This window comes from Podarcis pityusensis (genome assembly GCF_964106645.2).
Source record: "Podarcis pityusensis genome assembly, chromosome: 3".
Lineage (NCBI taxonomy): Eukaryota > Metazoa > Chordata > Lepidosauria > Squamata > Lacertidae > Podarcis > Podarcis pityusensis.
Genome location: NC_138026.1, coordinates 27,468,308 through 27,492,441, shown reverse-complemented (window position 1 = coordinate 27,492,441; position 24,134 = coordinate 27,468,308). Strand labels below are relative to the sequence as shown.

Sequence of the window (24,134 nt, the reverse complement as noted above, 5' to 3'; positions counted from 1 at the left end):
AACTTGAATCTTGATGCTTTTAAGGGGACTTTGGCTTTGATCCTATGCCTAATTTAGCGCTAAATTTAGTACTAACAAGTAGGTTTTTCTGAGAGAAAGCAATGGGGCAAAGGTGAAACCGCTCGGACCCATGCCTAAGAGAAGCAGAAAACCACAAGGCATCGGGCAAGCAGAAATGTGGACAAACCCTTAATCACAACTGAAAAAAAGCAAGACAAAAGTCCTTATATATTAATGGGAATAATGGTTCTTGCAATTTGTACATCTTTTTAAAAGTAGCAATCCATTACCCTGGAAATGTATCTTGGTCTAAATATTCTCCAGATGAATAAGCTGAATTCATTTTTGCTTCTTGAAAAGATGAAACGGCGATGGGGGGGGACCGGGGGGGGGGGGAGAAAACCTTTCCCATGATTTGAAATGAAATTGTTGCTGTTTTTATTAAGGGATGACCTTTACTTTCTGTATGAAGACTTACTCGTGATTAAGGTTTTATAAGTAGGCATACAAGGATACAGCAGAAAAGAGTTCCCCAGCATAGAAGCTGAGAATGTTATTTTCCCAAGAAATGCTAGCACAAAGTTGCTATGGTATAACTAAACAAGTTCCAAAGGAAATAACATTTACAACTTATATTCAGCTGCGCTGTTTTTCTTTGGAGTTTGTGTGCTGATGATCTGAGTCAGAAGCCTGAGCTTGAAGCAATTCCGAAGCTGGTATTAATCCAGCAAATTCCATCATCTATCGCTACTGATCTAGAATATTTGAAACTCGTGACCTTCCAGCATGAATTCACCATTTGCTGTTGGCTTGCCTTCTGAATGGAGCCTTTCAACTGGAATTCTTTGCCGGGCAAACAAATAATGATAAATCACTTGCAACTCAAAACGTGTGAACCCCAATTGCTTTTCTCTTTCTATCTTATAAATGTCAGGCTGATCACAGGCCCAAGAGGCTGCTGGTTGTCGTTTTCTCCAAGGAAGAATGGCTTTTCACACACTGAGTACTTTGTGAAAACAAGAACAATTCGCTTCCCTAATACACTGGGTGTAATTATGTTTTCCATTGGGAGTGAGTGCTTGGGAGCCAACTTTTGGGGCAAGTGTGATATGAATTAAGCTCAAAGTATGAGAGAGGTCATCAGTTATAGTGGATACTGCACTACATACACATATAGTAGATAAACTCTGTGGGGTGATTTCTCTCTAGCCTACTCATGGTGGGGAAATATGCTTAAGAAATGGCATCTTCAGATGCATTATGGCAGGAGTGGGAAAACTTCAGCCTTGCTGGATTTATTTCAGCTTTCTTGGTTGTTGTTGTTGTTTTCCTAAAACCCCAAGATCCACAGACGTCATATACAAAATAGTAGTGTAAGTAGGGATCAATGTACCATTCCAGGAAAAGGGTAGCTCTGAACACATGATTGATTGTATTTCTATGCTGATGCTTTTGACACCTGGATAGCTCAGTTGGTTAGAGCATGGTGGTGATAACGCCAGGGTTGCAGGTTCGATCCCTGTATGGGACAGCTGCCTATTCCTGAATTGCAGGGGTTTGGACTAGATGATTCTCAGGGTCCCTTCTAGGAGTCTATGATTCCAATGAATCCCAAAGCGGCTTACAAACAATAAACAACAGTATTCTGATACAGCATAATAGAAAATCACAAGTAGAGCGTAGTAGATCATATAAAATAACACTGGTCAGCAACAAATTTGTTGTCTGCATTTTTTCAGTTGATTTAGGACGAATCTGATGTGCTGAATCCAAAAATCACCTTGGTTTTGCTCAATCAGGTCAAGTTTTTGAGCTATGGCCACATGTCGGTTTTTTTACATTTTTGTTCACATGTACGCTTGTGTGGAGCATTTTAGAAGAAGTTGGTGGGGGTGAAATGCCATGTCGAATAATTGTTTTGATTGGAAATGATTATTTTAATGACAAGAAGTATTCAGGTCCGATAGTTCTGGGTTTTTATGTCAAAAAGGGATCAGTTTGAAGTCATAAAACCTCGAAATCTTCCATAAATTGGTGCGGCAAAGCATAAAGTTGGGGGATCAAAACTAAGTTAATGGGGCAGCCGCCCCACAAAGTATCCTGATCTTCAATCAGCACGTCGTCCTGTAGCTCATTGTGATGAAATTCCAGTGCCTATCTTTGGAGAACTTCCTGACATTAGTGACGAAGATGCCTCCAGTGTTGAAGGACATGAAGAAGAAAAAGTTGTTCTTGAAGATGATGCTCCACATCCATTTTCCCAAAAGGAGTTGAATGATCTAGTTTTTGTGACCTCAGCTTGTCAAAGGACTCTGCCAAACTGTTGTCATCCAGATTGAAGGAAAAAACCTCCTCTCTGACAGTGCTCACATCAGCTTCTTCCGCAACAGGCATCAAGGGTACCTCCGTTTTTTCTCGGAAGAGAAGGACTTGGTGTACTGTGCAGATATTGCGCAGCTTCTGCTCAAGCTTGGAGTGCCACAGTACGAACCCAAAGATTGGAGACTGTTCATTGACAGCAGCAAGCGATCACTGAAATGTGTTCTGCTACACAACGGCAACCAGTTTGCCTCTATACTCCTGGCTCACTCGAGTGCACTGAAGGAGAACTATGAAGAGGTGAAGTATATGCTGGAGAAAATTGGTTATGATCAGCATAAGTGGTTTATTTGTGTTGACCTGAAGATGGTGAACTTTTTGTTGGGACAATAGTCTGGCTTCACCAAGTACCCATGTTTTCTGTGCATGTGGGATAGTAGGGACCATGCTCAGCATTACACGAAGAAAGACTGACCTGTGCGGGAGGAATTGGTGCCTTGCAAAGAAAGGAACGTCATCAACGACCCTCTGGTGGACAGAGACAGAATACTCTTCCCACCGCTGCACATCAAGCTCGGCTTAATCAAGCAGTTCACCAAGGCTCTGGACAAGGATGGTGACTGCTTCACTTACTTGTGCCAGGCTTTTCCAGAATTGACCATGGAGAAGTTGAAAGCTGGCATCTTTGACGGTTCTCAGATCCATCAGCTCATCAGAGATCCAGAGTTCAGAAAGTCAATGAACGAAGTGGAACTGGAAGCGTGGAAGGCATTTGTTCTGGTAGTGAAGAACTTTCTTGGCAACAATAAGGCCAGAAACTACGCAGAACTTGTCAACAACATGCTGACTGCTTTCAGAAACCTGGGCTGCAACATGAGTGTCAAGATGCACTACCTATTTTCACATATGGACCAGTTTCCTGAGAACCTGGGTTCAATGAGTGACGAGCAGGGGAAGAGATTCCATCAGGACATGAAAGAGATGGAGACCAGGTATCAGGGTCGCTGGGACACAGTCATAATGGCTGACTACTGTTGGACTCTGAAGAGAGACCTCCCTGCCACTGAGCATTCCAGGAGTTCCAAGAAACGGAAGTTCAAGCCCTGAAGTTTGAAAAATGGTGAAGCAACATGCAATTTACGTGTACTTACCTTTATCAATGCCCACCGTTCAGTTTACAGTAAACCTGACCTGATGGAGAGAAACGGATGCCATTTCCTGATTCAGCAGTGCAAAAATACCCTAAATCTGTTGTAGAAATCTAGACAACATTCAAAAAGTAAAAAATTGTTGCCCAGTGTAATTAATTTAAAAAGAAGCTAAACATCAGACTTACAGAAAAAGTCATATTAGATGATTAACCAATATGGTATTTATAATCTATAAAACAATATTAACAACATTAAGTAAATAGCAACTCCAAAAAAACAAAAACCAAGCTAAGCACTGTTAAGGTTATACACACATTCTCCATGCCCCTATGACTCATAATCTTGCTCTCTATTAAATTCATTAAAATACACATAAAATACACATCATGCCCATTGTTAAGCCAGCTCAGTCCAATGCTGGGGTCCCCAGGTGGAGGCAAGGGTCTCTTGGGCCTATCACCAGTGGTAAGGGTGGGTGTTGACTCTGGGTAGCGCACCCAGGTGTCATCAATGAGGAGCATCTTCACGTCTCCACACTCAATAAAGAGGTCCATTCCTACTCGAGGAAATTCAAGACATGGTCATTCTAGGAATTTGTTTGAGCTCCTAGTCCTGTTACACACAAATCCACTCCTAGTCTCCCCATCATCTTGCAAAACAAGCTTTCTTAATCTCAGCAATCTAATTTAGAAAAGGGGGTGCTTTTTTGTTGGTGTTATTGTTAAAAAAATTGGGAGACTGAATCATTGCTGTTCTACAGCAAATTGCTCAGAGATCTATCAGAAGATGCCAAGCCACCTTCTTCCTACCCCTTCATTACAGTATGCGCAAAGGAACGCAGGTATCAGTCACAACGTGGGAAGAAGCCCAATACAGTTTGATTCATTCCTTCATTCTCTTTACCTGCCATCCAGCAGCAATCATCTTCTGGGCACTGTGCAACATAAAGCAGATTAAAAATCACAATTGCAATCAAACATGAAATCAATAAAGCAGCGAATAAAACAACTATTAAAAACAAAGCAGCCATTCCAAAATCGCTGATAATACAAACCGCAGTCACTTGATGAAATTAGCAGGCATCACGGTTAAATTGAGGGTGACAAGAGGACGTACCTCTTTAACATAGCTGATAATCAATAAGTGGGAATCAATCCCTTGTATAGTTCTAATACTATCATTGTATAGTTCTAATACTATCTTCTTCCAAAAGCGCAGCCAGCTTCAGAGCACTTTACAAATGGTTTCCACAAAATCTATCCTCCAGGAAGTGTTTGTGGCTAGAATTTATTTGTTTTATATTATCCCCGCCGCCACCCTACACACACATTTTCCTCCAAGGAGCTCATGATTCTCCATCATTTTCTCCCGAATAATAATAATAATTTATTTGTACCCTGCTCATCTGACTGTGTTGCAGTCAGGTAGGCAAGACTGAGAAATAGGTGCAATATGAACTTCATGGCTGAGCAGGAATCGGAACCTGAATTTTCCCACTTCCTAAGCTAATCAACACCACACTGGCTCCCAAGCAGTAGAATGCGGTACATTCATTCCATGAAATTGTGGTCCCAAAGGTACAAGGGTATAACTTCTCCAACCTGGTGCCCTCCTGATGTTTTGGACTATAATGCCTATCAGCACCAGCCAACCTGGCCAGTGGTCGTGGGCAATAGTAGTAGTAGTCCAAAACATCTGGAGGGTGGTGGATTGGAGAAGGCCCGTAAAACTGGGTTCAAGAAAGGAAAAGGCAAATTCATGGGAGAAATCAGTCCATCCATGACCACCATAGGGTGGACTCAAAGTGTATGCCTGATGGCAGTGGTGGGAAGCTCTGGCTCACCAGCCAGCCACACCCATCTTTTACTACACCTGATGATGTAGATCAGGGGTAGGCAACCTAAGGCCCGTGGGCCGGATGCAGCACAATCACCTTCTCAATCCAGCCCACAGAAGGTACGCAAATCAGTGTGTTTTTCATAGAATCATAGAATCATAGAGTTGGAAGAGACCACAAGGGCCATCGAGTCCAAGCCCCTGCCGAGCAGGAAACACCATCAGAGCACTCCTGACATATGGTTGTCAAGCCTCTGCTTAAAGACCTCCAAAGAAGGAGACTCCACCACACTCCTTGGCAGCAAATTCCACTGTCGAACAGCTCTTACTGTCAGGAAGTTCTTCCTAATGTTTAGGTGGAATCTTCTTTCTTGTAGTTTGGATCCATTGCTCCGTGTCCGCTTCTCTGGAGCAGCAGAAAACAACCTTTCTCCCTCCTCTATGTGACATCCTTTTATATATTTGAACATGGCTATCATATTACCCCTTAACCTCCTCTTCTCCAGGCTAAACATGCCCAGCTCCCTTAGCCGTTCCTCATAAGGCATCATTTCCAGGCCTTTGACCATTTTTACATGAGTAGAATGTGTCATTTTATTTAAAATGCATCTCTGGGTTATTTGTGGCACATAGGAATTCATTCCCCCCCATAAAAAAAAATAGTCCGGCCCACCACATGGTCTGAGGGGCGGTGGACCGGCCCATGGCTGAAAAAGGTTGCTGACCCCTGATGTAGATAATGCAAGGTGTGGGGACAGGTAACATTATGGCTGAGCCAAGAGGGGTCAGCTGATCAGCGATACCTGCAAAGCCCTGTCCAAACTATTGTGCACCTCGCGTTGGAAGTCCCAAGGATCAGCAGGTTTTTTGAGCTTCTGAAGCCCCATGTACAATGCTGTGCAAGACCCAGCAATCATCTGTGATTGTTGAAGCTTTGTGGACTGTGCCTTTGCTTGCGTGGTTTGGTTTCAAAACATGTGGTGGCAGAAATGGATCACCTGCCCACCTGTCAAACTTAGTCACTGGGGGGAGATAACGATTTGGCCTATCAATTGCAGTCCCCCTCCACTGTCTTATTAAAACAGGAACTGGACTCTTGAGGAACCTGCTGCCCCCCCCCCATTGCCCCTGCTTCCCTATTTACCTGCCCGGTCTTTATGATTTACATGAGAGGCCCTGCTTCAGGTGCCAAATTAGAGATGAGGAGATTTAGAGCCTTTTAAGCAATGGCACCTCAATTGCAAAACACGGTCCCCAGAGCCACTCAGCTGGTGTCTATATTGCCAGCTTTGCTGAGCTTATAAACATTGGTTTCATTTACTCCTGCTGTCATGATTGCTAGCTGGATATACCTGCTGGGTGCATTCCCAGGCAGAACGGGGGGTGGGGGTGGAATTTACTCATGGGGAAATTAGAAAAGGCAAAAGTTTTAACTTTGCAATATGAAGAACTCTCGCCACCTGAGAGTTACACTGTCAGATTTGAGGGGGAATGGCTCTGTTCCTTCCTTCTTTCTTTCTTTCTTTCTTTCTTTCTTTCTTTCTTTCTTTCTTTCTTGGAAAACTTTCTCAAGCCTGACAAATGTTAATGCACAACCTACGGCTTCCGCATGACCTGGCATCCGCCCAGCCTATGCACCTGCGATATTACAGCCAAGCTTCCCCAAACAGTTTTTCTTCCCTAACGACTTTGCTCTCTTTGGAGGGTAGCTGCTTACAAAGTTGCTGGCTTTCCCCTTTTCTTTCTTTCTTTCTTTCTTTCTTTCTTTCTTTCTTTCTTCCTTCCTTTCTTTCATGTCAAGCACTTTTGAGGCAGGCACCATTTTCCTTCCCCGCAACTGTTGTCTTGGCAAGCTTATTGGAGCTAATCATATCTGTCCCTGGAGAGGGACTGCGAGAGTGAGACGGGCCCGCTCCGAAGCAAAGAGAAAGAGAGTTCCAGCAAAGATGGTGCTGGAGAGAATCGGCGGCGGCGGCAGCAGCCACCTGCTTTGCCTGAAGGGCAATGTAAGATTCTGCTCAAGAAAGGCAGAACGAACATCTGCTTTCTGCTCAGGCCATTCTGACAGTTCCCATTGCACCAATAAAACATAAAGCTATCAATTCCTAAATAAGGCCGGGCAGAATTTCACCAGTTTCATCTCTCTCTCTCTCTCTCTCTCTCTCTCTCTCTCTCCTCGCCCCCCTCCCCCAAAAACCCTCTCTACTGAAAATGGTTCCACATCAATGCGCTGTCAGGTGTGTGTTTACATACAGTTCATTTGCATGAATACACACGGTCCACCAAGGCAAACAAAGGAAATGAGCACCAGCTTGAGTTGCGACTCTTCCAAAGCAACTGTGATCATTTCGGGGCTGTATACAGAAACAGAAGCTAAAATCAGTCGCTCAGAATCCATCAGCGGAGCTTCCCCTTGGGTTGGGTTGGCTCCCACGACTCCTCCAGAGGAAAGCCCACTCCTAAAGTCATGTTCATGGATAGCAATGGAAACCACTTTCAAGTTCATGAAACAGAGCCCTGGGGAGGGGCTATGCATATCGAAGGGCAGGGCTATTCAAATTACATCTGGATTTGTTCTTTGTCATTCTAGTGTGGTTCTGTGGGACAAAGCCAATGCTCTGTGACTGGAGTCATTTGCACAGGAGTATAGTGAGCTCCTACATCTCAATAGTTTGCTCCTGTGCACTCCTTTGTTCCAACTCCTATAAGGGAATGGCTGCCATGGAGAAAAGTGCAGAGCTATATTATTATTATTATTATTATTATTATTATTATTATTATTAAATAAATAAATTCATATACCACCCTTCAGCAAAAGATCTCAGAGCAGTTCATAGAATAATTAAACCAAAACAACAAAAGAATAACCCTGCTTCCCGCAGATGGCTGTAGAAATCTCCTGGTAGCGCTTGCTGCTGTCATAGGCATCAGACTTCCACCAGGTTTACAGGTGAGACCCAATGTGCCAGGTGCAATGCGTCTCCATGCAATATACAGGTCTTCCGAGCCCCTCTGCATGGTACAGGTTTTCCCTCCTTAAACCTTGCCTTTCATAAACAGTTGTTCAGTTGGACCACTTGCGTCCTACTTGCAGACTTCTCATAGGCATCTATGAGAACAGAATGCTGGTCAAGGTGCGCCTTTGGCCTGATCCAGTAGGGCTCATTTATGTCCTTACGTCCTTCTGTCATCTGTACTCCAGGCAGTCTTCATCATGGATGAAATGAGGAGTGGAGGCATTTGACAACTCAGATCACCATGATTTGTATGTGCCACCTACTGATTCAATGATAATGGTGACACACCGACTCCCCCAACAGCAAGACAGCCCCAAACATTTCAGATGTGCTGTGCTTGCCAATAATGAGCTTCTGCACCACTGCAACCTCTCTTCCAAGACCACTTGCTGTGCACATTGCATGTTGAGATCAGAGCATTCTGAGACAACCAAGCACTTAAGATTCTTTACACGTGTCTTGCTGTCAATGGTGACAAATTTTCATGAGGACTTTTAAAAACATAACTGATGTAGAAATGCAGATACCTTGATATTGGAAAATGGAGAACTGGGAGAAGCTGAAATTGACAGATTTGCCCAGATCTAGTCATTTCCTTAGGACAGGGGTCTGCAACCTTTAAGACAAAAAGAGCCACTTGGACCCATTTCCAAAGAAAAAAAAACTGGGAGCCACAAAACTCGTCATTATAAAAATAAGTTTTTTGTCACTTTTTTATTATTTCTTTGTTTGACCCCTCAGAATTACTCCTCCTCATAGAAATAAACGTTAAATTAACAAGTTACCTTTTTGTGTGTGTGTGTTCTTCACTCCCCTTCAAAAGAGTGACTATCGTACATGCCCCTTACAATGTAGCGGGCAGGCGGGCGGAAAGGTGACGTCGGGACGGTGCGTGACTAACGCATGCACCGCCCCCATGTGACTCACAGCCAGTACAGCGCCCGCCACAGTGGGGAGTGTCGGGGCGCACAATGCGCCTCCTCCCCTCACTAGTATCCGCCCCGGAGCCGTGGCAAAGGTGTAAAAGAGCCACATGCGGCTCCGGAGCCGCGGGTTGCAGACCCCTGCCTGAGGAAGTTCTCTCACCTTCTGTCCCTCTCAGTGTAAACCTTCTACCAGTCACATCATTAAATCTTAGGTCTGTTCTTGGTTGACCATACATCTTAACACCAAACAAGAGGCACAGAATAACTTACTAAGGGAAACATTGGACAACATACCCTTGCCTTATGTATATTTGCCTAGTAGCTATGGATTCCAACCTTGTTGTCAGGCAAATCCTCTAACACTTCGTAGATGTTAACCACAAATGTTGGGAACATTAAGAATCTGTGTGAGATCATTAATGTGCAGCTTGCTTCCCCTACCTTAGCGACATCCAGATATAACATTAGCGAAGAAGTGGGTGACTTGGCTCAATACAGTATACAAGGTCACAGATGAGACGCTCACGGTTGAGTCTCAGGTACACAAACCAGGCTTTGTTTGATGAGAACAATGATTCACAAAGAACGCTGTCAGAAGTGAAAACAGAGGAGTGTTTAAGCCTCTTGTGTTTTCAGTCCAAACTGTCTGCTCATGAAATGCATTATAAAACACCCGTTCCAGAGATGTGTACCCTCATTGGTGCCAGACCTCAAGTGGAGTCAGATTCCAAGTTTGAAATATGTCCCTGGAATATGTGCACCAGATGTTCCCATGATCATTAATGCAATCATATAGAAGATCAGGACAAACATCCCTCCCAACACTTTTTTGAGGCCCACTGTCATTGTCTGCTGACCCTGTGTGAAAAGGAAGATCTCTGGTGACTTCTGCTGATGATGAAAATCCTTTTGAGGACAATGTACCTTAGCATTCTGATGTGGTGGACAAGAGTATATAATAATGGCAATGTAGAAGGGGCCAGCTTCAACCCCCAACATCTTCAGGTAGGGCTGAGAGAGACTCTCTCCCTGAAACTGGCAGTCACTTTAGACAATGCTGAGCTAAAGTGTCAGGAGCTAGATGAGGAGGAATCGTAGAAAGCTGAAGCTGGAGGAGCCCCCAGAAAAGCATCAGAGAAGAAAGACTCTGAGCCAGGAGAATGGTGGTAGGATATAGAAGACAGGTCAGATGAAGGAGAACAGATGGGTTGAAGGCTGAGTAGGAAACAGGTATGAATGGGGGTGAAGCAGGAGGAGGAGGAGGCTGAGGATATGACAGATCCTCAGGCTGCCAGTTCCACTGTTTTCCTCTCCTCTCCTCCCTTGTCTCCAAGAATGGGGAGGGTGTTAACATGTAGCAGAGCAAAAGGCACAAAGAACCTCTCCTCGAAGGAGTTTGAGACTGTTGGGAAGACAGTTGCCTGGGGAGGAGCCTTTAGGAGGAAGTGGGATGCTCAGAACCACAGTCCTGTCAACTGCTTCATCAGGTTAGTCCTTGCCAAGCTCAGCATGAGGTCGGGGGGGCATCCTTCATAAATGTTTGGATACCAGGAGCCATTTTGAGACAAGATGGTGGACTGAAACATGACTTGGCCTTACTTCACCCATTTTTGACATGAAAGGTCCAAAACCACAAATTACACTATCTATTTAAAATTCATAAACAAAGGTTTCTTAAATTTCCCAGGCAGCACCAGTTACTCCCCGTTAGTGAGAGTATATAGTACAATTCCATTTATACAATTAGCATGGGGAACTTCGAATGTTTTCAAAAAATTAAGAGCTCACATAAAGAGGAGTGTTGCTTACGTAGGGTTTCACTAACATCTGAATACTTAGGAAATGCGCAATGAAATTTAATAACCAATAGCAAAATATTTGCTTAGCATCGCCAAATAACACAAAAGACCACCACTGCTAAATAGAAGCCCCCCACCACCAAGCAAAAAACAACAACACAACCCCCCCACACAAATTTTCTTCTCTAATAACCAATTTTAAACAAATGACTGTTTTACAATTTGTTTAAAAAAGCAAATTTTCTGGGTCAATAAAATTGCATTTTTGAATAGAAGAGGTGCCTGGATGTGCTGACTAAGAACCCAGTAAAATATCAATTTTAACACTTTACACTTTAATTAAAATGTATACCAGTGCTTTTTCATTTTCCTCAGCACAGCAGTATGGTAATAAAACCTTAAATGTTGAGATCATTCCAGTTTCATTGCAAGTTGTTCAAACTGATGAATATATTTTTTTGTACTTTATGCACATGATACGTTTTATTTCATTCCTTTATAAATTATTACTCTATATTCCTGATGCACTTGAGAACACAAGCATGATTTGAGCTTTCGATGCTGTCACAAAATATGCAAATAAAAGCCACGCTACCTAACTCTAACTTATATTTCCAGTTCTGTTTTTGGAGTATTATTATTTTACTTTTAATATATATATTATTCTCATTTCAACCACCCCATCTTTTGTTTTTCTTTCTGCCCACCCACTTGGGATTTTTCTGCTTCTGCATATGATTCCAAAAGGTCATCAAAGCATACATTATAAAAGAAGTGCAAAATGGAAATATAGTGTTTGGGCTACCAGAATTTAACATGACTGCTTGCTCATCTCCATCCTATGAAGAGAGGCTGAGCAATTGGGACAATCTTGGCTAGATCTCCTGCAGTTAAAAGTACCACAAAACATGGAATCAGGGGCCTAGGAAGAGACTTGCAAACATTACACTGAACTGGTGTTGATAAGCTTTATATTCTCCATCATTTACAGAAGAGTTATCTCAGTATGAAAAAGGTGCACATAATAACCCCAAATTCCCTTGTATCTGTGCATTTTTAAACATCCTGATCTGTTTCTGTGCTCTCTCCATTTCAACCTGCAATTCATGTTCCAGGATGCTCTGCATGAAACATAGATCTATGCTCCCCTTCACTCTTATGGGGAATTTAAGAATGGCAGTAACTTGTTCTCCTGTTGGCAGAAGAGTATTAAATTTGCAGGCACAGTAGCGTTTCTAGAGTGGATTACACATACCATTTTTTTTCAGGGCACCTTTAAAGTTTAATTTTTTAAAAACAATGGGAAAGTCTATAACTTTTTTTTAAAAAAAATGCCCATTTTTTTGTGTGGTGATGGTGGAAAAATCCCCAGGAAAGACTGGGGTGGGGAAAATACCACCCCACAGCAAGGAACTTGTTCCAAGAGTATTTTGGCCCCCTCCATGGATTTTGGGGGATACAAGGCATAGATCCAAATGAAAAACAAACACAGTTTTTAATCCCTTCCCCAAACCACTGGGATTGGAGTACCCTGGGGAAATAAATCACTCTGATTAAGAGCTAGACCTCTCCATCAAATCAAAATATCCCCCCTCCCAGCTTTGGGCAGTTCCCCAACCAACTTAATTTTGTTTCTCAGGGAGAAAAAGGCTGTGTCTTTTTTTCTGAGAGCTTAAGCCCCAGAGCCACACAGAATCTTAGGAATAACCTGATCTGCCTCATGATACCTTGTTAATGGTGCAATCCAACTCATATGTGTGAGAAATTTCCCCAAATCACTCCAACTGGCTCAGAATTCAGGGTATACGCAGAGGTGATACACACGCCTAATACGTAACGTGTATATGGGCAAGTTGGATGACCAGAGTCTTAATATTCACTTTTCTGTTTCTTCTCTTCTGTAAACTCCTCTCATTTCCTCACTGTAGAAGAGTCAGATATCAATACTAAATAACAAAATGGCAGCTAAACATCCACTGTAGTTGCATGTTTAGCAGCAGCACCATGTGGAGACACCAGCAAATGATAAAAGTTTCCCTCCATGTTGCGATAAGCTTCACCTGCTAATTCTTATTGATTTATAATTCTCATTTTGCTCAGCAAGCTGTTGTGACAGGCACAAGGGCAGTTCCCGATCAGTTGGCAACCCCAATGTGTATAGTCTGAACTGGAAGCTCCCTTAAAAACCAAAATGCTCAGATGAACTGAAATCCCCTATTGTTTTCATACACTGTTTTTTAATTTAATGTTTTCTGCAAGAGAAAACACATTCCTGCTGTTGCTTCAAAACTGCTTTGTCTGAATGTCCTTACTCTTCCACTATAGTATGCTTTATGGTGGGAAATTGGGGAGCGGGAGAAAGAAGCTCTGCTCAGTTTAAGTTGCAGGAAGTGCAAGATATGGTTGTACCTGGGTTATTAAGGCACCAAAAGATATGGTTTCTTGACTGGAATGAAGATTTGCTGTCTTTGTCTGGGGACAGTGCCAGAGCTTGTTGTGGAACACCATCCATTTGCGTGGACAGGCGGAGTCCCCAGATCCCGAGCGGTTCCCCCCCCCCCCGTCATGTGGAATAACAACTCAAGACAACATGCTATGGGATTAAATTGGCCACAACTTTATTAAATTTCAAATGTGGGTAGACCTTGGCTCAGGCATTGGGCGTTCTCCCTCCCCAGTCCCCAGCCGGGGACCTAGGGAGCATCAGGGTTATCCAGTGTGTGGGGGGGGGGATGGGCCGGCTCTGGAGAACATATGTTCAAGCAGAGATAGCCGCCCCCGTTACGCCGCCGCCGCAGGGGAGAGCAATGACGACCTTTCGGCATACGGTCAAAGCCTCCCTTCAGAAACCCCTTTAACGGGGAACCCTGGTATCGTCGCCGCAAAGAGGAAGGTGGACTAAAGGATTCCGCCCAAGGCCTGATACCGCCAAAATTGTGACACTTTGCTACGGGAAAGGCGAAACCTGCCAATGCAGGGAAATTCCTTTCCTTTAACAGTGACCTTAATGTAGCAGCACCCGCATACCTGTGAAGAAAAGTTAACCTGCAAAATAAGACATTAACTCAGGGTGGGTAGGGTGGGAGAAGCTCTGGAGCCAAGTGAGGATTCCCAGGTAAGAGCCTCCCTCTATTGTGTGGGCAGGTAATCTCTCCCCTACCTGGCCTGGTCTCCTTGGCAACGCTTCCCCCAGGTGGGATTGTACAACTGACTGAGGTAGGCGGAGACCTCCAGGTATCACACCTGAGGGAAGGCAAAGCCAAGCCTATGCTGATGGAGCCGCTCCAGATCCAGGGGCTGCGTGCGTCCACGCAAAGAGCACCCCCCGTTTAATGCGGGGACTGGTCATTCAGCCCTAATTGTTCCAGAATGATTGCTCTATATGTTCCAGATTGAACAAGCCAGGGGTTCATGGGTCAGGATTCAGGGAACCATCGGTCGCTGTCCGGCCATGATAATAGTTGGTTGCAAGTTCAGCCTAAAATTCTGCAAACTGAGAGATGAATTCTGCAAGACTGCTGACAACAGAATAAACCATGCTATGTGCACACCTAATTTAGAGATTATTTGCAGGGCAGCAAGCTTCAGTGGGCTTAATTCATGCATCAAATAATTAAAGTTTTATTTGAGACCTTTGCATGTTCTTCAGAAACTATCAAGCTTATTTTTATAGGGCTAGAATCTTAGTCCCAGCAAAAATTTTTTTTAAAAAAAATCATCACAATCTTAGCCCCAGCAAGAAATTCATTAATTTGAGGTTTCAAGAAGTTTCAAGGGACATTGAAACAAAGATGTTTCAATAAAAGGCCCTGTAGACTGGTGTTGCATCCTTCCCCCCCTTCATCTTTGTGTTTCTCGGTCTATTCTGCAACATGTCATCGACATGATAATAGTATATTGGTGGTAGGTTTATACCAGGCTATCAACTTACCGTTCATTGTTACCACAATATTGTTACAACAATATTGTCACTTGGAGGGATGCTTTTGCCCCGTACCACAACAAAAACTATACAAAAACGGGACAAAAAGAAATGAAAGATTTCTGAAATGCAAAGTTGCAGGATTTCAGCAGGAAGCGATGGGATATACACTGGTTAGAGAGGATCAAGGATGTCTGCCCGGAAACTTTTGCAGGCAAAAACAGCATTGAAAGTGGCATTGCATATAACCACCCCAACGTCAGCATGAGCACAATTCATTATGATTGCATTATAATAAAAACTAAGGTGTCTGGAGGGGTCTCATTCCCCAAATAGTGGAAGAACTTAACCTAGCCTTAACAAGCTCTTAGTTTAATATTTATTGCTGTGATTTGCTACCCATTTATTTCGGTTCATGTTCTTAATAGGGCTACTTGAAATAAATGGGTTTTGATGTGTGGGAAAAAAAGCTCCAGATCACAGTAAGAGTGGATATTTTTTTTAAAAAAAAAATAAGACTTTTAAAATCAAAGTAAATTTGACAACTTTCATGTGCATCAAAATAGGAACAGATTCTGAAAATGTGCCTGTTTCCTGTGGAACCTTTTTTCTTGTGCGAGAAGCTCTCCAGTGTAAGAGCAATGGACTCATAATCCCAGAGACGTTCCTAATTCACTTAATGTTCTCTTCCAAATATGCGGGATCAATATCTAATTCATACTGTAGTCTGTCACCTCATCTGTTGGTATGTGCCAGTGGGGGCTTAAATATTCTGTACTCTCTCTGCTTTGAATGAAAAAATGTCCCCAACTGCTATTTTTGTTTAATGTTCCTTGTTAATGTGTGTGTTATTATTTGGGACAAGCTGAATCATAACAACATCTGAATTTCTGGATTTCGGCTGCGTTTGTGTTTCATGCTTGGCCATTCCTGTGGTTGGCTTTAATTGTTTCATTGTCCTATCTGTTTACCTCCCTACATATGGTCTTCTTCACTACAAAGAACGATAAAATGTATACACAATGAGTAGTTCAAACATAGGCCCACAGAATTTGCCAATGGGGGGAAAAATGCTGGCGTCCATTTTACTCCTTACCATAATTAGCACTGCAATATAAACCAAATCCCTAATTAAGGAATGGAATGCCAATGTACATATAATCAGGACTGATTGCACTCTGCACATATATGAAGAAAAATCTAATCCTAGACTTGGAATAAATTATGCACATTTTGAAAATTTTGCCAATATTGCTTTGCATAAATTATTCTGACTTTGTTGTGGTAGTTTCCACAAAATGGGGAATGGTTTCTCTGATGCCGAAGCATTAAAGATCCAAGAGAAGAATAAGGATAGCCAGCAAAAATAATTGATGGACTAGAGGTCACAGGACATATCCACAGGAGAAAGAAGCTGTTCCTTTCTCTGACCGTGGGCATCTGTATATTTTAGATTCTTATCTGTAAAGCCTTGAGACATTAAATACCTAAGAAGGAGGTGGAAAACCCGTGACCTTCCAGATGGTGTTAGATTATGGCTACCATCAACTCCAGCCAGCAGGGCCAGCACATTTTGGTTTATGACTTCTTTTCCAGGAGGACTAGAAACTTGTTTCTTTAAAAATGGAAGCTCTGAATCTGTGCACCCTGCTGGCCATGGGCCCAGTACATTTGTACCCACCTCTGAGCAGCCCTGAGTCCAATGAGAGTTGTACAACATTTAGGGATCCTCAGGTTCCCAATGCATGATGTAACAAAATTCCCAGCAAAACTATAAAATGCCACATCAAGAACTGGATTCAGGCTATCTTACACTTGAACCTCTCCAAGAATTGCTGAGGCAGCAGAGCAGCCATCAAGAGCACCTCACTACAGACTCTTTTGGCTTGACCTCGGAGCATGGGTCAAGTGGGTGCTCTGGACCAATCTTAGAATTCATGGTGGAACATTAGGGAGCTGGGTGTCTCTAAAGTTCACAGGAACCAAGCCCTTTCCTCTGAACCTATGTCCAATAAGCTTGCTAATTTCTAATACGTCTTATTAATTTTGGGCTTCAGTGTGGTAAAGCTACCAATTTTATATACTGGTTCTGCAGCGGCATAGGCAGGCAGCCCAGTCACCCAGGCACTTGGCTGGTCCTGAATGGTGGTTTCACTGTTTCATGTATTTGCTTGTGGCAATAAACACACACCTCAGGCTGTACGTTTGAAAGAGTCCTGACCACCTCAGTGCATTGATTATGATGACTGATCTTGCCAGATACTGTGTGAGAGAACCTGGGCGTTTTTAATAACCTGAATCACATTCCTACAGAGGCATATCTCCTCATAAGTAAGTCCTACTGAGTTCAGTGGTATTTACTCTCAGGTCTACGTCAACATATCCATCCTTCTTCCTCTGACATTCCGTCAGGGGAAGGAATTCTTCCATCACAGGAAGACTCCTACCTTTGTAGGAAGGCAACCTTTGGGCCTAGCCCCAGGTTAGGGAACATCCTGCAACCTCCCCTCTTCTGAAAAATAAAAGAACTATCCTGACAAAAAGCTAAGGTATCAAGCAGCCATGGTGGGTATACTGTTATGTATTCAGTGGTCTGTGGTTGCCTGAGCTTGAGTCTGGACTAAGGATTCTGAACTCCTGTGTTCTGATTCGATTGTTGTTGTTTAGTCGTTTAGTCGTGTCCGACTCTTCGTTACCCCATGGACCAGAGCATGCCAGGCACTCCTGTCTTCCACTGCCTCCTGCAGTTTGGTCAGACTCATGTTTGTAGCTTTGAAAACACTGTCCAACCATCTCGTCCTCTGTCATCCCCTTCTCCTTGTGCCCTCCATCTTTCCCAACATCAGGGTCTTTTCCAGGGAGTCTTCTCTTCTCATGAGGTGGCCAAAGTATTGGAGCCTCAGCTTCACGATCTGTCCTTCCAGTGAGCACTCAGAGCTGATTTCCTTAAGAATGGATAGGTTTGATCTTCTTGCAGTCCATGGGACTCTCAAGAGTCTCCTCCAGCACCATAATTCAAAAGCATCAATTCTTTGGCGATCAGCCTTCTTTATGGTCCAGCTCTCACTTCCATACATCACTACTGGGAAAACCATGGCTTTAACTATACGGACCTTTGTTGGCAAGGTGATGTCTCTGCTTTTTAGGATGCTGTCTAGGTTTGTCATCGCCTTTCTCCCAAGGAGCAGGCGTCTTTTAATTTTGTGACTGCTGATTCGATACATGATATCAAATCACAGAACATTTCAGGATTTCATCCTTTGCCATTGGCCCTTAAATTCTGAGTCATGATTCGCAGCTTGGAAGTTTAGACAGCCAATCATGTTGGGAGTGGGAGTGGCCCAGGCCTTCAGAAATGTATATAAACAGTTGTTTTGCCCCTGTTGTCCAGTTCTGTTAGTTCAATAAAGGTTCTTGCTGTTATCACTGTGTCTTGCCTCATGGGAACCCACCTACACTTGATATACAATTGCCTCCAGCAATCATAAGCCGCCCTCCCCTTTGAATCTCAATGGACAGGGAACAACAGGGAGAGTGCTATTGTGCTTACATTCTGCCTATGGACTTTCCAGGAGCACCTGGTTGGACACTGTGGGAACATAGCTGTGGACTAGAAGGTCTTTGGTCTGACCCAAGAGGGATGCTCATATTTTCTTACGGTTGAATCTCTATAGGCTAGGGTGACCAGATGCAAATGAAAGCAGGGGGCTTTTAGCAGATGCTGCCTGTCAAGCCTGGGTCAAGATGCATGTGCACAAACTTTAAAGCACCATGTAATTTTAGTGCACAGCTTGCCGCTTCACACCCTGCAGCTCTTGAAGTTTGTTTCGAATTGCTGATGACATATACTGTGCTGTTCACCCAAAGAGCAAGCAGTCTCTGGGCTTTCAGATCATGCATAGGAGAAGCTAACTGATTGCTAACGGACACAGAAATACAACAGGAAGTGATGAGCCTTCAGTGATGTGAAATAGCCAAGCGAGGAAAAGGGGTGCAGAGTTGGAGATCCTCAGCCCCTCCCTTCCTCTCTGGCCCAAGTTATTAGTGGTTCAATATCCACACTTTTCTAGGTCACGACGCAGGCCTAGGAAGTCGACTGCAAGTCGGGGAATTACAGTGAGTAAGATAAAGTGGTGGTGGGCAAACTTGGGGAAAGTCCTGAAGACTGGCACACCCCATCATTTAATTACTAATGTGGTTTCACTTTTCTAGGCCACCCAGGTTGAATGTGTCCTCATGCTGAACCTGTTGCCCTAATGGTTCGCTGTGAGAGCTTGTGTTATGCCACAGCCTCGACAACACAGCGTTACCAGTTAATTGCGGTGAACCACACAGATGAATACGCTAATTATTCAACCCATATTGCTTAGGGTGGGTGTGGAAACGCATGAATCCAGGTTGAATAACAAAACAACTGGCAAACTGGTTTTGTCTTTCAGCACAGAAGCAGAATAAGAAGAAAATGTTGCCGTTTCATGTTGAAGTTACACTTCTATAGAACGCCACCACACCACTTCGACTGAGGCCCTGCTTTGGGGTGTTCAAAGCACTTTACAGGCATTTTCTCAAGGAGTCCTCTAAGCTAGGTCAATGCTATCAGCCCCATATTTCAAACTGGAGGAGGGGCAGAAGCTGAAGGCGACAGCCAGCAGAGGCAAACATTCAAAAACCCATGGTTTTAATTAAGCAGAGTCTGTGGGCATGCAAACTGAAGAAGTAAAATGTTTAGGGCAGGCATAGGCAAACTCCGGCCCTCCAGATGTTTGGGACTACAATTCCCATCATCCCTGACCACTGGTCCTGTTAGCTAGGAATGATGGGAATTGTAGTCCCAAACATCTGGAGGGCCGGAGTTTTCCTATGCCTGGTTTAGGACTACTTACAGCGCTATGAACATTTCAAGGGAAAAGCTTGCCACTTGAACAACTAACACATTTCAAGTAGCTTGCCACTTGAATAACTAACACATTTTACTATGGCATCACCTTTGTGATGACTAAAGTCCACTTTGCCAGGTGCAAGTTCCTGCAATTTTTCAGCCTCTAAGGTGCCACAGCAAAATGCTTTTCATGATTTTGCTGTAGCTACCCGTTTGGAAACGGGGAATCAGAAACTTCTGCTGATAATTGCAGATCATTCAGACATCTACCCAGAAACATCCAAGTTACCTTTTAGACTGTGGTGATCCGGCTCTGGAATGTTCTTCCGAGGCAGGCCCAACTGGTGTTTGCTCAGACGTTCTTTTGGCATGCAGGCAAAGTCCCTTTTAGTCTCTGCCAGTATTGCTTTATTATACAGGTCTGCCTCTACCATTAGACAGAGTGAGGCCACCACCTCAGATATCGAATGGTGCAAGAGAGAGAGAGCGGAGCGGCAAGGTGTTTTAAGAGAGCCTGCCTGTGACCCCTAAGCTACCCTGTTGCCCTCAAAATGATGTTGTCCCATCACCAGCAGCGTCAAAATAAAATACAACTGCCAACTTCTGTATCTCAAATGTGGGTGACATCACGTCCTTCGCCTCAGGCGGCAAAATGTCTCGGGCCAGCCCTATTTTTATGCTGCACCTTTATCCTGCTGTTTCCATCCTTGTGTTATTTTTTTCTTTATTGTTACAGATTTACGGTAATTCCAATTGCTAGCTGTCATGAGGAGGCTCATATTCTTGAAAAACAGGGTAGAAAAAACATAAAGCAAAATGAGAATTATATCGAACAAGACCACTTTCCAGTTACTCTGTTGGCAAAGTGACCTTCCTCTCTTGATGGGGTCACCTGAGGGAGGCGGGGGATGCTGACAATAATTAATGTGACCACAAGGTCCTGGCTGAGGCAAGCAAACATGCGGGCCTTTTTCATTGTTGGCAAATGGAGCCTTGGAACGTGAGTCGGCAATCCGAGCAAGTCTTGACATGAACGTAAAAGTTCTTGAACAAAATCTATGATCTGTCCATTTTGTCAGCAAATTCATCTCTGTTATGACTTTGCAGGGGCACTTACAACCCTCTGGAAAAAAAGGAGCCACAACATCACCATCGCTTTGGAACTTTTTGCTCACATTTTCTGACTTTACATGAACATGTGCTGCCACCTCTAGACGATTGCATGAAATTACTCTTTAGGTTTCCTGTTTTTAACCACAACATACTTTTCTCCCTCCATTATATACTATTAGAGTTACATTTCTCTCTGGAGAATGATGAGCACTCCTGTAAATTGTCTGTCAAAATGCCTAGGAATATGGGAAGCTATCCTGAAGTTGTCGATATTCAAGATGGAACATGGAGTCACGAGCTTTAAACTGGAACGTGGATTGGTGTTCTCTTCAATAAATTGCAGCTATATTTGCACAAAACTCCTGGCTTATTTTGGTGCACTACGTTCTGATAAGGAAAAAGGGGAAACACAGCCACGCTATCAATGAAAGGCCAGTCCTACTGTTAGGCAGAGTGAGGCAGGCGCCTCAGTCGGTTTGGGTGTCATGAGAATGCAACAAATGGTTAGTTGTTTAGTTGGCTATTATCAGTGCTTTTTTTCCTATAAAAATGTTTAGGGGTACTCTGATTTTGACTCAAGAAAATCACCCTTTTATAGTTCAAATCGGGAGAAATAAATACAGTAAATGGACAAAAGTACAAAGATTCACAAAATGTTTAGGAGTGTGCATACCCCTGCGTTCCCCCCAGAAAAAAGCACTGGTTATTATTGTCTTCATTTATACCTTAGATGGGTGGTATATAAATAAATTATTATTATTATTATTATTATTATTATTAGTGCTACTGGGCAGAGACAATGGTGGCATGGGTGTCCACAGGAATTCTTTGGGAGAGCAAGGAAAGATTTATCCGGGAGTGAGGGGAATAAAATACTAAAAGAGTGGAGCAAGCTAATAAATATCTCACAAAAAATGAGGACTTTTCCTTCGTATCCCAGGTTCTACAAATGTTAGAAACTTTTAAAAATGAAAGCTGGGAATCTGAGGGTTATGGTTCATGGGGGGATGGGACACAACTGCCCCACTCCCTTCCACTGTGGGGTTTTTTTTGTCTTGTAGGATTTTCTTGTGCGGTTTTCTTGTCTTGTAGAATGATTGTCATGCATTTACTATCTATAGCAGGGGTTGCCAAATTGAGTGGGGGGGGGCCACAGGCACATTTGCAAACTGGATAAAATGCTGTAGTGCCATGCACATGCTGCAGCCATTTACACATCACCTGTAACATCCATGTGCATGCAGGCACACTCATACCCCTTCCTCCCTGCATCCAGTTAGGCTTGAATAAGTGTTTTTATATTATTATTATTATTATTATTATTATTATTATTATTATTATTAAAAGGGTGGCACTGTGGTCTAAAACACAGAGCCTAGGACTTGCCGATCAGAAGTCGGCGGTTCGAATCCCCACGACGGGGTGAGCTCCCGTTGCTCGATCCCAGCTTCTGCCAATCTAGCAGTTCAAAAGCACGTCAAAGTGCAAGTAGATAAATAGGTACCGCTCTGGCGGGAAGGTAAACGGCGTTTCTGTATGCTGCTCTGGTTCGCCAGAAGCGGCTTAGTCATGCTGGCCACATGACCCGGAAGCTGTACGTTGGCTCCCTCGGCCAGTAAAGCAAAATGAGCGCCGCAACCCCAGAGTCGTTCGTGACTGGACCTAATGGTCAGGGGTCCCTTTACCTATTATTATTATTATTATTATTATTATTATTATTATTATTATTTCTGATTTCTCCCTGTGTGTGTGGTGGGGAGAACTACTCTTCCTAAGCCTAATTTCTGCAGGAAAGCTACCTGATATTGGTGATATTTTGTACTTTGCAAAACTACGGACAGCACAATAAAGGGGCATGTTTCGGCTTCTTCTGGCATGGAGGGGGGAAATCCTAGCTGCCATATTCACAGCTTTCTCTCCTTCCCGTTCCCCACCACCACCCATTAAGGCGAAGAGGGAAATTACTTTTAATATATCATCGACTTCTTATGCCCAAACTGTGGCCAGTTTTCCATTTTTAATCTTCTCTTTAACAAAGAGCAGTTGGGCAGCTCTCGATGGCGAAAACACAGCAGTCAACTACCTTGTAAATGAGAAGCGGTGGTAGTAAAAAATGAATTTGTATATCACCAGGAGTAGAGAGTGTGTCTGCCTTGTAAATTTAATTAAACAGCAGGTGCAAAATCAGGTCATATGGCTTTCATGTGCCCCATGTGAGGATGACAACTAAACAATGATTCTAATATGAAGAAATTTGCATACATTTGCATGGGATTCCGTGGAACGCACAGGGCAGCTCTCGCCTCCTCCTTGCATGTCACTTCTGATGGAGTCTGAAGGGAACAGTCATCTGGAGCTGGCTTTTGCCTTGGTGCTTTTTCCTGACATCCTCCCCCAAAAGCATCAATTGGCAAAACATTATCCAGAGAAGAGAACAAACAGTTGTTATACATATAACAGTCCCCTGTTGTTTCAGTTCCACCCTTGGAACTCCCCACTACTGGTTTCACCAGTGTACCTCTCTGGTTGTCTGGCTTCCAAGGAATGAGTGCTTCTGCATTACCTTGGCTAGCTACTCTCTGTTGTGTCTTTGTCTCTGACTTAGACACTGCTTTAACCAGTTGATTATCCTGAATGAAGGGAGTGGTGTCCCTTCCGCAATGTTTCCCAAATGCTAGAAATGCTTCCATTCTGTCATAGCTGGAGAAAAGGGACTCCTGCCTGATAATGGAGCACTTTCACAATGCAGAAAACAGTGGTACCACGGGTTAAGAACTTAATTCGTTCTGGAGATCCGTTCTTAACCTGAAATCCTTTTACATGGTTTTGTACATTTTGTGGTATTTTATGCATTGTGATTTGCTGTTATTTTTATTGAATATATTCTCTATTGTGGTTGATAAATATGAACTGTTTAATTATTATTTGCTGATGTTTAATTTTACTGTTTGCTACAGTGGTACCTCGGGTTAAGAACTTAATTCGTTCTGGAGGTCTCTTCTTAACCTGAAACTGTTCTTAACCTGAGGTACCACTTTAGCTAATGGAGCCTCCCACTGCCACCATGCGATTTCTGTTCTCATCCTGAAGCAAAGTTCTTAACCTGAGGTACTATTTCTGAGTCTGTAACCTGAAGCGTCTGTACCCTGAAGCGTCTGTAACCACTGTACAT

General features: G+C 43.3%; 1 long non-coding RNA gene across 1 annotated transcript in view; it reads left to right on the top strand.

The window, feature by feature from the left end:
* Positions 1 to 21,240, top strand: part of LOC308473719 — a 146,773-nt gene extending 125,533 nt beyond the window's left edge. Inside the window, exon 3 of the long non-coding RNA XR_013984242.1 lies at positions 20,586 to 21,240. This is a non-coding gene — a long non-coding RNA (uncharacterized lncRNA). The remainder of the gene's footprint in view (positions 1 to 20,585) is intronic.
* Positions 21,241 to 24,134: the final 2,894 nt, after the last annotated feature.